Genomic DNA, 14,022 nt, shown 5'->3' on the forward strand with positions numbered 1-14,022 from the left:
TATGGCTGTGGATGGACTGCATTGTTTGACTAGAGCCCTATGGAACCCTATTCCCTGTATAGTGCACTACTTTAGACCAGAGCCCTATGGAACCTTATTCCCTGTATAGTGCACTACTTTTAACTAGAGCCCATTGAATAGTCCATCCATTATTTCAGCCAGTGTATGGCTGTGGATGGACTGCATTGTTTGAATGGAATGCTGGCATATGTAAAGGATAAACGCCGACGTTATGTATATTTGGGTGACACTTGCGTTCTGGTAGTAAGGCCTCCACCATCCCTCCAACCTCCCGCCCTCCCTCCCTCCCTCCACCCTCCATCCCTCTATGCTCCCTCTATGTTCCCTCCCTCCCTCCATCCCTCCCTCCCTCCCTCCACCCTCCCGCCCTCCACCCTCCCGCCCTCCACTCTTCCTCCCTCCCTCTATGCTCCCTCTATGTTCCCTCCCTCCCTCCCTCCCTCCACCCTTCCCTCCCTCCCTCCCTCCCTCCACCCTTCCCTCCCTCCCTCCCTCCCTCCCTCCCTCCCTCCCTCCCTCCCTCCCTCCCTCCCTCCCTCCCTCCCTCCCTCCACCCTTCCCTCCCTCCCTCCCTCCCTCCCTTCCTCCCTCCCTCCCTTCCTCCCTCCCTCCCTCCCTCCATCCCTCCACCCTTCCCTCCCTCCGTGCCCTCCACCCTTCCCTCCCTCCCTCCTCACTCCCTCCCTCCTTCCCTTCCTCCCTCCCTCCACCCTTCCCTCCCTCCCTGCCCTCCCTCCACCCTTCCCTCCCTCCCTCCGTCTCTCCCTCCTCACTCCCTCCCTACTTCCCTCCTTCCCTCCGCCCCTCCCTCCACCCTCCCTTCCTCCCCTCCCTCCACCCTCCCTCTCTCCCTCCCTCCCTCCCTCCACCCTCCTTCCCTCTCTCCCTCCCTCCCTCCCTCCGCCCGTCCTTCCCTCTCTCCCTCCCTCCCTCCCTCCGCCCCTCCTTCCCTCCCTCCCTCCACCCTTCCCTCCGCCCCTCCTTCCCTCTCTCCCTCCACCCTTCCCTCCGCCCCTCCTTCCCTCCCTCCCTCCACCCTTCCCTCCCTCCCTCTGCCCCTCCTTCCCTCTCTCCCTCCCTCCCTCCCTCCGCCCCTCCTTCCCTCTCTCCCTCCCTCCCTCCACCATTCCCTCCGCCCCTCCCTCTCTCCCTCCACCCTTCCCTCCGCCCCTCCTTTCCTCCCTCCCTCCACCCTTCCCTCCGCCCCTCCCTCCACCCTCCCTCCGCCCCTCCTTCCCTCTCTCCCTCCACCCCTCCCTCCCTCCCTCCCTCGACCCTCCCTGTCTGCACTTTATGTCACTGCGTCTGTTCGTCCTTTGTTATTATTCATAATCATTGCTACTTGGGCACTTCATTATACATTGAGTAATGTTTCTAGTGACAAAAAGACATGTTATTTCAATCTTTTTGAGAAATAGGGAATGAATAATACAAGGATGAAACCAATTTGAATGAAACCGAAGGGACTGTTCTTCTTCCCCGGAATCCATGTTTTTAATATATTTTCTTAGAGGACTCCAAAAGATATTCCCAAGGATTTTCTGATTGCTTTTTTTTTCTTCTTCTCTCACTGTGTACCTCTGGTGGATGTACAATCGTGTTGAAACTGGAAGACATTGTGTGTAGATCTCTTTTGTCCTTGGTCTCTCTGTATAGGGCCATTCATGAAAATCACCACCGTCTTACTGTATGTCCCCTTACCGGTCTTTACAACCAACATGCTGCTCATTTTAGTGTTGACCTGAGTTCAATTCAACTACTTCTAAATGTAGCTCAATTCACGCCCACTGCTGTTACATCTGAACCTGTGAATGTGTGAATACACTGATTTAGTTTGGTCCCCCGTACAGTAGAACCCAATGGGCCCAGGTCTAGCTGTCACATGTACCTGTCATGTAAACATTCTGTATACTTCTAGTCCTTCTTTGGACACTGTGTTAACTAGCCTCCAGACGAGCTTCAATGCCATACAACACTCCTTCCGAGGCCTCCAACTGCTCTTAAATACAAGTAAAACTAAATGTATGCTTTTCAACCGATCGCTGCCTGCACCCGCCCACCCGTCTAGCGTCACTACTCTGGATGGCTCTGACTTAGAATATGTGGACAACTACAAATACCTGGGTGTCTGGCTAGACTTTAAACTCTCCTTCCAGACTCACATTAAGCATCTCCAATCCAAAATTAAATCTAGAATCGGCTTCCTATTTCGCAACAAATCATCCTTCACTCATGCTGCCAAACATACCCTTGTAAAATTGACCATCCTACCGATCCTCGACTTCGGCGATGTCATCTACAAAATAGCCTCCAACACTCTACTCAACAAATTGGATGCAGTCTATCACAGTGCCATCCGTTTTGCCACCAAAGCCCCAAATACTACCCACCACTGCGACCTGTATGCTCTCGTTGGCTGGCCCTCGCTTCATACTCGTCGCCAGACCCACTGGCTCCAGGTCATCTATAAGTCTTTGCTAGGTAAAGCCCCGCCTTTTCTCAGCTCACTGGTCACCATAGCCTCACCCACTCGTAGCACATGCTCCAGAAGGTATATCTCACTGGTCACCCCCAAAGCCAATCCCTCCTTTGGTTGTCTTTCCTTCCAGTTCTCTGCTGCCAATGATTGGAACAAACTGCAAAAATCTCTGAAACTGGAAACACTTATCTCCCTCACTAGCTTTAAGCACCAGCTGTCAGAGCAGCTCACCGATCATTGCACCTGTACATAGCCCATCTGTAAAAAGCCCATCTGTAAAAAGCCCATCCAACTACCTCATCCCAATACTGTATTTATTTATTTATCTTGCTCCTTTGCACCCCAGTATCTCTACTTGCACATTCATCTTCTGCACATCTATTCACTCCAGTGTTTAATTAGTATGTTGTAATTACTTCGTCACCATGGCCTATTTATTGCCTTACCTCCCTTATCTTACCTCATTTGCTCACACTGTATATAGACTTCTTCTACTGTATTATTGACTGTATGTTTGTTTTACTCCATGTGTAACTGTGTGTCGTTGTATGTGTCGAACTGTTTTGCTTTATCTTGGCCAGGTCGCAATTGTAAATGAGAACTTGTTATCAACTGGCCTACCTGGTTAAATAAAGGTGTTCTCAACTAGCCTACCTGGTTAAATAAAGGTGTGAATACACTGATTTAGCTTAGTCCTGTACAATATAACCAACGGGCCCCAGGTCTAGCTGTTACATCTGAACCAGTGTGAAGTTGTTTACCACATCAAATCCATCCATGCAGGATAAGTGTACCTTCCGACTAGGCCTGCCATCAGGTGGCTTTCCGCTCATAGCAGGGGGTAGTGCATTACAGCAACAGGACTGAAATACTGCACGCCGCTTCATCCATCATGGAACATTGACTTGAATGTGAATGTCTGTTGTAGTAATACTGTTTCTGTGGTCCCATCCTGGCAGGGGGGGGGGGGGGGGTAGTGCATTACAGCAACAGGATATCACAGTGTTTCGCAGCATAAAGTTATTTTCAACCACTCGAGGCTGAGAAGCAGTTAAACATTCGACCTGAGAAGTTATCCCTATACCAGCTAAACATTCCCCTCAGAAGTTATCCCAATACCAGCTAAACATTCCCCTCAGAAGTTATCCCAATACCAGCTAAACATTCCCCTCAGAAGTTATCCCAATACCAGCTAAACATTCCCCTCAGAGCATGTTGGTGTTAGCACATTCCAATTTATAGAATCTACGGCCTAAACTCAATCCATTTCAGGTAGCATTCTGGATAACGCAGCAGTATGTTAGTGCTTTTCAGAAGTGCATTTCATTTGTACAGCAGAAACATGTCCTCCGTGGAGGACGACCTGTAATGAGAAACTCTGAAGTGGTAACGGTTTTCGTTGGTTGAAGGAGAAGAGGACCAAAGCGCAGCGTGGTGAGGTGTCCGTGTCAAATGTATTCAATAACTGAACGCTGAAACACAAAGTAAACAAAAGCACAACCGAAACAGTCCTGTCTGGTAGAGACACCGAGACAGAAAACAACTACCCACAACTCAAGTGGGAAAAACAGGCTGCCTAAGTATGGTTCTCAATCAGAGACAACGATTGACAGCTGCCTCTGATTGGGAACCATACCAGGGCAAACACGTAGAAATAGAAAACATAGAACACAAAACGCAGAATGCCCACCCCAACTCACGCCCTGACCAACCTAAAATAGAGACATAAAAAAGGAACTAAGGTCAGGACGTGACAGAAGTTTTGTCGATGACCACTGATGTTCGTCAGTTTATCTGGTCCCTCTGAGTCAGAGGTTCCAGAAGGAACTAAAATTATAGTGGAGGGATGGACCCAGTGTTACACATAAACACTATACGAGTGTTTACCATGAGGGACCACACCATGTTTACCATGAGGGACCACACCATGTTTACCATGAGGGACCACGGCATGTTTACCATGAGGGACCACACCATGTTTACCATGAGGGACCACACCATGTTTACCATGAGGGACCACACCATGTTTACCATGAGGGACCACGGCATGTTTACCATGAGGGACCACACCATGTTTACCATGAGGGACCACACCATGTTTACCATGAGGGACCACACCATGTTTACCATGAGGGACCACGGCATGTTTACCATGAGGGACCACACCATGTTTACCATGAGGGACCACGGCATGTTTACCATCAGGGACCACGGCATGTTTACCATGAGGGACCACACCATGTTTACCATGAAGGACCACGGCATGTTTACCATGAGGGACCACACCATGTTTACCATGAGGGACCACAGCATGTTTACCATGAGGGACCACACCATGTTTACCATGAGGGACCACGGCATGTTTACCATGAGGGACCACACCATGTTTACCATGAGGGACCACGGCATGTTTACCAAGAGGGACCACACCATGTTTACCATGAGGGACCACGGCGTGTTTACCATGAGGGACCACGGCATGTTTACCATCAGGGACCACGGCATGTTTACCATGAGGGACCACGGCATGTTTACAATCAGGGACCACGGCATGTTTACCATCAGGGACCACGGCATGTTTACCATGAGGGACCACAGCATGTTTACCATGAGGGACCACGGCGTGTTTACCATCAGGGACCACGGCATGTTTACCATGAGGGACCACGGCATGTTTACAATCAGGGACCACGGCATGTTTACCATGAGGGACCACGGCATGTTTACCATGAGGGACCACGGCATGTTTACCATGAGGGACCACACCATGTTTACCATGAGGGACCACAGCATGTTTACCATGAGGGACCACACCATGTTTACCATGAGGGACCACGGCATGTTTACCATGAGGGACCACACCATGTTTACCATGAGGGACCACGGCATGTTTACCATGAGGGACCACGGCATGTTTACCATCAGGGACCACGGCATGTTTACCATGAGGGACCACACCATGTTTACCATGAGGGACCACGGCATGTTTACCATGAGGGACCACGGCATGTTTACCATCAGGGACCACGGCATGTTTACCATGAAGGACCACGGCATGTTTACCATGAGGGACCACGGCGTGTTTACCATCAGGGACCACGGCATGTTTACCATGAAGGACCACGGCATGTTTACCATGAGGGACCACGGCGTGTTTACCATGAGGGACCACGGCGTGTTTACCATCAGGGACCACGGCATGTTTACCATGAGGGACCACGGCATGTTTACCATGAGGGACCACGGCATGTTTACCATGAGGGACCACGGCATGTTTACCATGAGGGACCACGGCATGTTTACCATTAGGGACCACGGCATGTTTACCATGAGGGACCACACCATGTTTACCATGAGGGACCACACCATGTTTACCATGTCCCAAGATCCCATGTGGCTAGTAGCAAACACAGAGCAACAGAATGTTAAATATAAAGCCAACCAGATGAGTCTATATTCCAATGTGGCGTAGTGGGCTAGAGGACGAGACTTGAAGCTGGCAAAACCAGGGCTATTGGGCCTCCCAGGGCCTCCCGGGTGCTGTACTGCAGGGTGCTGTACTGCAGCGCCAGCTGTGCCACCAGAGACTGGGTTCGCGCCCAGGCTCTGTCGTAACCGGCCGCGACCGGGATGTCCGTGGGGCGACGCGTAATTGGCCTAGCGTCTTCCGGGTTAGGGAGGGGTTGGCCGGTAGGGATATCCTTGTCTCATCGCGCACCAGCGACTCCTGTGGCCGAACCAGGGCTACAGAACAGAGATGGAGACTTGAGGATGGTAGAACCAGGGCTATGGAGCAGGACCAGAGATGGAGTCTTGAGGAGGGCAGAACCAGGGCTATGGAGCAGGGCCAGAGATGGAGACTTGAGGATGGTAGAACCAGGGCTATGGAGCAGGGCCAGAGATGGAGTCTTGAGGATGGCAGAACCAGGCTACGGAGCAGGGCCAGAGATGGAGACTTGAGGATGGTAGAACCAGGGCTATGGAGCAGGACCAGAGATGGAGACTTGAGGATGGTAGAACCAGGGCTATGGAGCAGGACCAGAGATGGAGTCTTGAGGAGGGCAGAACCAGGGCTATGGAGCAGGGCCAGAGATGGAGACTTGAGGATGGTAGAACCAGGGCTATGGAGCAGGGCCAGAGATGGAGTCTTGAGGATGGCAGAACCAGGCTACGGAGCAGGACCAGAGATGGAGACTTGAGGATGGTAGAACCAGGGCTATGGAGCAGGACCAGAGATGGAGACTTGAGGATGGTAGAACCAGGGCTATGGAGCAGGACCAGAGATGGAGACTTGAGGATGGCAGAACCAGGGCTATGGAGCCGGTGTCTGGACCAAGGTAGGAACGCCATGTAGGTCCGTTTAGAGAGCAGTCGACACAAAGTAGAGAGAGCCATTTGTTTCATAATATATACATGCTCAGCAGGATGGGAACAAGAACATTGCCAACCATTCTTTTATTTTCAATGTAAAAGGATAAGGGCTTTCTGCATATAATTTGAAGCGTGGAAAAACGGTTAAGAAAATAGATAGTGTTAGAGCAGAGGACAAACAAAGGTCCTCCTCTCCCCTCCTGTCGTCAATGGCCTTCTACCTACTAATCCAGGTATATAGTCTATATAGATCACTACTCCAGGGCCCATAGGGCTCCGGTTAAAACTAGTGCACTAAACAGGACATAGGGTGTCATTTGGGACTCGGAGCCTTGTCTACTCACCAGATCCATCTGTTCCGACGAGAATAGACGAGGGAATAGTTTGGTGAGCTTGACAGTTTTTTTTCTTCTAATTAATCCCATTGTTGCCTTGAGGTCTGAATAGAGAGTCACTCCTACCTCTGGGCTCCAGATAACGTTGACTTCCTATTATTGTTTGAGGTAAGGTTGAATGAAGGCACTTTTTTTTTTTTTCAGGCAGAGAAAAGCAGAATAGATTGAGTTTGGTGTTGTGGATTGGGGAGGAGAAGGAGAAGAGGGAGGAGATGATGAAGGTTATCTGAGTAATAGAACAACAATCAATTAATGTCTGTACCCACCAGGCCCTGGTCAAAAGTAGTATATAGGACAGGGATGCCACAAAAAAAACATCTGAACTTCATTTGAATTGTTAATTATCTCCAAATCTACACATTTTTCCAGGGTTGACAGAAATATTTCTATAATTATATCGAGTGAGAGTGACTAACAAAATCAATGGGGGGGCGTCCCGGTCGCTAATCAAATCCAAATCAAATGGTATTGGTCAGATACACGTATTTAGCAGATGTTATTGCGGATTGTAGTGAAATGCTTGTGTTCCTAGCTCCAACAGTAATATCTAACAATTCATAACAATACACACACATCTAAAAGTTAAAAGAATGGAATTAATGGAATTAAGAAATATATAAATATTAGGATGAGCATTGACTAGAATACAGTAGAATGGAGTATATACTGTACATATGAGATGAGTAAATCAGTATGTAAAAATTATGTCTATGTATATAGGGCAGCAGCCTCTAAGGTGCAGGGTTGAATAACCGGGTGGTAGCCGGATAGTGATGGCTATTTTAACAGTTTAATGGCCTTGAGATGAAAGCTGTTTTTCAGTCTCTCAGTCCCAGCTTTGATGCACCTGTACTGACCTCGCCTTCTGGATGATGACGGGGTGAACAGGCAGTGGCTCAGGTGGTTGATATCCTTATGATATTTTTGGCCTTCCTGTGGTGTGGGTGTCCTGGAGGGCAGGCAGTGTGCCCCCGGTGATGCGTTGGGCAGATCGCACCACTCTCTGGAGAGCCCAGCGGTTGTGGGCGGTGCAGTTGCTGGGCAGTGATACAGCCAGACAAGATACTGTCTTGTATATCTGTAAAAGTTTGTATCAAGATCATCATACCCAAAACATCCCTACAAACATCCCCAAAACATCCCTCCAACACATACCCAAAACATCCCTACAACAGATACCCAAAACATCCCTACAAACATCCCCAAAACATCCCTCCAACAGATACCCAAAACATCCCTCCAACAGATACCCAAAACATCCCTCCAACACATACCCAAAACATCCCTACAACAGATACCCAAAACATCCATACACACACACACACACACACAAACACGCATACCCAAAACATCCATACACACACACCCACACACACATTAACACGCATACCCAAAACATCCCTACACACACACACACACATGCACACACACACACGCACACACACACACACACACACACACACACGCACACACACACACACACACACACACACACACACACACACACACACACACACACACACACAATGGTCACTCTGACAGAGCTCCAGAGTTCCTCTGTGGAGATGAGAGAACCTTCCAGAAGGACAACCGCCTCTGAAGCACTCCAACAATCAGACCTTTATGATAGAGTGGCCAAACGGATGCCACTCCTCAGTAAAAGGCACATGACAGCCCACTTGGAGTTTGCCAAGAGGCACCTAAAGAACTCTGACCATGAGAAAGATGAAACCAAGATTGAACTTTTTAGCATGAATGACAAGCTTCACATCCGTTGGAAACTTGGCACCATCCCTACGGTGAAGCATGGTGGTGACAGCTTTATGCTGTGGGTATGTTTTTCAGCGGCAGGAACTGCGAGACTAGTCAGGATCGAGGGAAAGATTAACGGAGGAAATTACAGAGAGATCCTTGATGAAAACCTGCTCCAGAGAGCTACGGACCTAAGACTGGGGGTGAAGGTTCATCTTCCAACAGGACCATGAACCTAAGCACACAGCCAAGACAACACAGGAGTGGCTTCGGGACAAGTCTCTGAATGTTCTTGATTGGCCCAGCCAGAGCCCGGACTTGAACCCGATTGAACATCTCTGGAGAGAGACCTGAAACACAGTGACACTCCCCATCCAGCCTGACAGAGTTTGAGACGATCTGCAGAGAAGAATGGGAGAATCCCCTATATACAGGTGTGCTAAGTTTGTAGCGTCATACCCAAGAAGACTCGAGGCGATCAGGCTTAACACTTCGGTCATCTGCTAACTTAATGATGGTGTTGGAGTCGTGTCTGGCCACGCGGTCGTGGGTGAACAGGGAGTACAAAAGGAGTCTGAGCACACACCCCTGGGGGGCTCCATTGTTGAGAATCAGTGTGGCAGATATGTTGCTACCTACCCTCACCACCTAGGGGTTGCCCGTCAGGAAGTCCAGGATCCAGTTGCAGAGGAAGGTCTTTAGTCCCAGGATCCTTAGCTTAGTGATGAGCTTTTAGGGTACTATGGTGTTCAACTCTGAGCTGTAGTCAATGAATAGCATTCACAGGAAGGTGTTCCTTTTGTCCAGAGATTGCATCATCTGTGGATCTGTTTGGGCAGTATGCAAATTGGAGTGGGTCTAGGGTTTCTGGGATAATGGTGTTGATGTGAGCCATTACCAGCGTTTCAAAGCACTTCATGGCTACGGATGTGTGTGCTACGGGTCTGTAGTCCTTTAGGCAGGTTGCCTAAGTGTTATTGGGCACAGGGACTATGGTGGTCTGCTTGAAACATGTTGGTATTACAGACTTAGTCAGGAGCATGTTGAAAATGTCAGTGAAGACACCTGCCAGTTGGTCAGCACATGCCCGGAGCACACGTCCTGGTAATCCGTCTGGCCCCGCAGCCTTGTGAATGTTGACCTGTTTAAAGGTCTTACTCACGTCGGTTACGGAGAGTGTGATCACACAGTCGTCCAGAACAGCTGATGCTCTCCTGCATGCCTCAGTGTTGCTTGCCTCGAAGCGAGCATAGAAGTAGTTTAGCTCGTCTGGTATGCTCGTGTCACTGGGCAGCTCGTGGCTGTGCTTCCCTTTGTAGTCTGTAATGGTTTACAAGCCCCTGAAAGTCAAGAGGTCTGAATACCGTCCCAAAGCGATTTAACTACAGTCACCATATTACCCACTATAATTACTGATTACAGTGATTGAACTGCCATCCAATTCTGTCCATCATTCTCAAACTAATACGTGCTGCTACTACTGCTGTCTTACTCACTATGGCTGTAAGAGCACACACACACAAACACACCATACACACACAAACGCACACACACACAAACATACACACACACACACACATACATCATACACACACACACACATACACCGTACACACACACACACACCGTACACACACAAACACACAGTACAAACACAAACACACACACACACACACACACACACACTATACACACACCATACACACACACCGTACACACACAAACACACACAAACACACCGTACACACACAAACAAACACACGCACACCATACACACACACACATCATACACACACACACCATAAACACACACAATCTGTACAAGAACAGTGGGAGGCTGTGGGTTACCAAGGTGATTTTTCAACTTCCCAGATGGTTGTTGAATGGTGTTGTCATTAGTCACAAGCATGGTAGGAATTTCCATGGGGGGGGGGAGTGAGTGAGTGAGTGAGTGAGTGAGTGAGTGAGTGAGTGAGTGAGTGAGTGAGTGAGTGAGTGAGAAATCAGTATTAAAGTACAAGACAGAGCACTAGGTCTTCTTCCACCCTGACCCCAATCACCACACAGCATATTGCTGGAAATAAAATGAAAGATTGATTTTCCACTGTCCAGCCTCCTCCTCACCTCTTCTCTCCTGGTCTCCTTCTCCTCCCTCCCTGTCTACTCCTCTCTCCCTATCTACTTCTCTCCTCCTCTACCCCTCTCTCCTTCTCTCCTCTTCTCTCTCCGTCTCCTCCTCTTTCCTGGTCTCCTTCTCTCCTCCTCTCGCTTTGAGGCAAGCAACACTGAGGCATGCATGAGAGCACCAGCTGTTCCGGACGACTGTGTGATCACAGTGTGATCACAGCTAAGGACTGTGTCCAGGCACTCCGCGTTTTTGTCGTGCCCTTAGCCGTGGTATATTGGCCATATTTCACACCCCCTGGGGCCGTATTGTTTCATTTTGTTCTCGCCACCATCCGCTCAAGAAAAAAAATCAGCCCGTGGCTGAATGTAGTTGATGATTCCTGCTCTACTCCTTCACCAGGAACACACACTGTTTTAGTTGGGCTTTTAATCCGGTTAAAGGACTTTAATTGATGATTGATGGACGTACAACCTAGTGGTTTTCCACAACTTGTTTGCACCACTTTATCATTATTATTATTATTATTTTTAAACACAAACTACCACAGAGTAAAGAACATGTAAGTATAGAGTACGGCAGGTCAGAGGTCAACTCATCCTGGTCCGTCTCCCTCCGTATGGTGGTAGTGTGTTCATTAGACATCACGGCAGGTCAGAAGTCAACTCATCCCCGGGGCTCTACTTTCGGTTGGTGCTAAGGCGGCCACTAAGGTGATGGTGCACGTCGGTTAACATTTTTGTCATGTAAAAACTGGTGCACTGGCGGGGTTGATCATTTACCTGTCATTTACGCCGAGGTGGGACGGGTGGTCACACGTTTTGCCGTGTCCTAAGAAAACGTGCCTCAGTTTGTCAGTTTCAGTCGGCGCAACGAAGGGATGTTTAAAGGTTCAGTGCAGCTGTTTTTATCTCAATATCAAATCCTTTCTGGGTAACAATTAAGTACACTTACTGAAATGGTGAGGGTCTCCCGAGTGACGCGGCGGTCTAAGGCACTGCTTCACAGTGCTAGAGGCATCACTACAGACCCGGGTTCGATCCCGGGGCTGTATCACAACCCGGCCATGACCGGCACACAATTGGCCCAGCATCGTCCGGGTTAGGGGAGGGATTGGCCGGGGGGGCTATACTTGGCTCATCGCGCTCCAGCGACTCCTTGTGACGGACCGGGCGTCTGCTAGCGCACCTCGGTCATCAGGTGAACCGTGTTTTCCTCCGACACATTGGTGCGGCTGGCTTCCGGGTTAAGCGGGTGGTGTGTTAAGAAGCGCGGTTTGGCGGGTCATGTTTCGTAGGACGCATGACTCCAGCTTCACCTCCCAAGCCAGGTCATCAGGCATTCCAAAACAGGTCATCATGACCCGCCATGATTCCAAAATGTTTTTCTAATGATCAATTAGCCTTTTAAAATGATCAACTTGGATTAGCTAACACAAAGTGCCATTGGAACACAGGAGTGATGGTTGCTGATAATGGACCTCTGTAGATAATCCATAAAAAAAATCTGCCGTTTCCAGCTGCAATAGTCTCTCCTCTCTTTATTCATCTCTCTCCCTCACTCCTCTCTTTAGTCATCTCTCTCCCTCACTCCTATCTTTAGTCATCTCTCTCCCTCACACATCTCTTTAGTCATCTCTCTCCCTCACTCCTCTCTTTAGTCATCTCTCTCCCTCACTCCTCTCTTTAGTCATCTCTCTCCCTCCCTCCTCTCTTTAGTCATCTCTCTCCCTCACACATCTCTTTAGTCATCTTTCTCCCTCACTCCTCTGTGTACATCGTCAACTCTCTCCCTCACTCCTCTCATTAGTCATCTCTCTCCCTCACTCCTCTCTTTAGTCATCTCCCTCCCTCACACCTCTCTTTAGTCATCTCTCTTCCTCACTCCTCTCTTTAGTCATCTCTCTCCCTCACTCCTCTCTTTAGTCATCTCTCTCCCTCCCTCCTCTCTTTAGTCATCTCTCTCCCTCACACATCTCTTTAGTCATCTTTCTCCCTCACTCCTCTGTGTACATCGTCAACTCTCTCCCTCACTCCTCTCTTTAGTCATCTCTCTCCCTCACACCTCTCTTTAGTCATCTCTCTCCCTCACACCTCTCTTTAGTCATCTCTCTTCCTCACTCCTCTCTTTAGTCATCTCTCTCCCTCACTCCTCTCTTTAGTCATCTCTCTCCCTCACATCTCTCTTTAGTCATCTCTCTCCCTCACACCTCTCTTTAGTCATCTCTCTTCCTCACTCCTCTCTTTAGTCATCTCTCTCCCTCACTCCTCTCTTTAGTCATCTCTCTCCCTCACTCCTCTCTTTAGTCATCTCTCTCCCTCACTCCTCTCTTTTTCCTCTCTCATCCTTTCCTTCAGCTTCCACAACCCCCTCCTCCCCCTTTTTCTCCCACCTCTCCCTCTCTTCATCTCTCCCTCTAGAGGTAAAGGATCTCTCTAGGGGTACAGATGGATGTTTGATTGTTGGTTATTGAAAGCTATCATTATGGGTTCGATGGGATTGCTCTCTGCTCTCACTGCTTAGAGATGATGTGTATTAGAATGAGGCAAACAAATGTGCTGTTTCTCTCTGCAGACCTCACAGGCATACAGCTTAAACACAAAGACACACTGTTGCACAGGCAGTTTAAAGGGAATGGAGAGAGTGAGTAAGGGAGAGTGAGCAATAGAGAGATAGCAATACTAGGCCAAGTGGAGCAGAGTGGTCGGTAGTCACACTGACACTTTACATGAAAACAGACTCATTCCGCTCCGACTGGGGATATAATATACTGCTGTCATAGTGGTATTGCCCAAATCTCTCTCTCTCCTCTCTCTCTCCTCTCTCTCTCTCCTCCCTCTCCTCTCTCTCTCTCTCTCTCTCTCTCTCTCTCTCTCTCT

The 14,022-nt window shown here is 49.1% G+C and overlaps 1 protein-coding gene across 1 annotated transcript in view; it reads left to right on the forward strand.

Moving 5' to 3' along the window:
* Nucleotides 1–14,022, forward strand: part of LOC118944840 (receptor-type tyrosine-protein phosphatase mu-like) — a 543,829-nt gene that overhangs the window by 252,282 nt on the left and 277,525 nt on the right. The window lies entirely within an intron of this gene.

This window comes from Oncorhynchus mykiss, chromosome 28 (genome assembly GCF_013265735.2).
Source record: "Oncorhynchus mykiss isolate Arlee chromosome 28, USDA_OmykA_1.1, whole genome shotgun sequence".
NCBI classification, from domain to species: domain Eukaryota; kingdom Metazoa; phylum Chordata; class Actinopteri; order Salmoniformes; family Salmonidae; genus Oncorhynchus; species Oncorhynchus mykiss.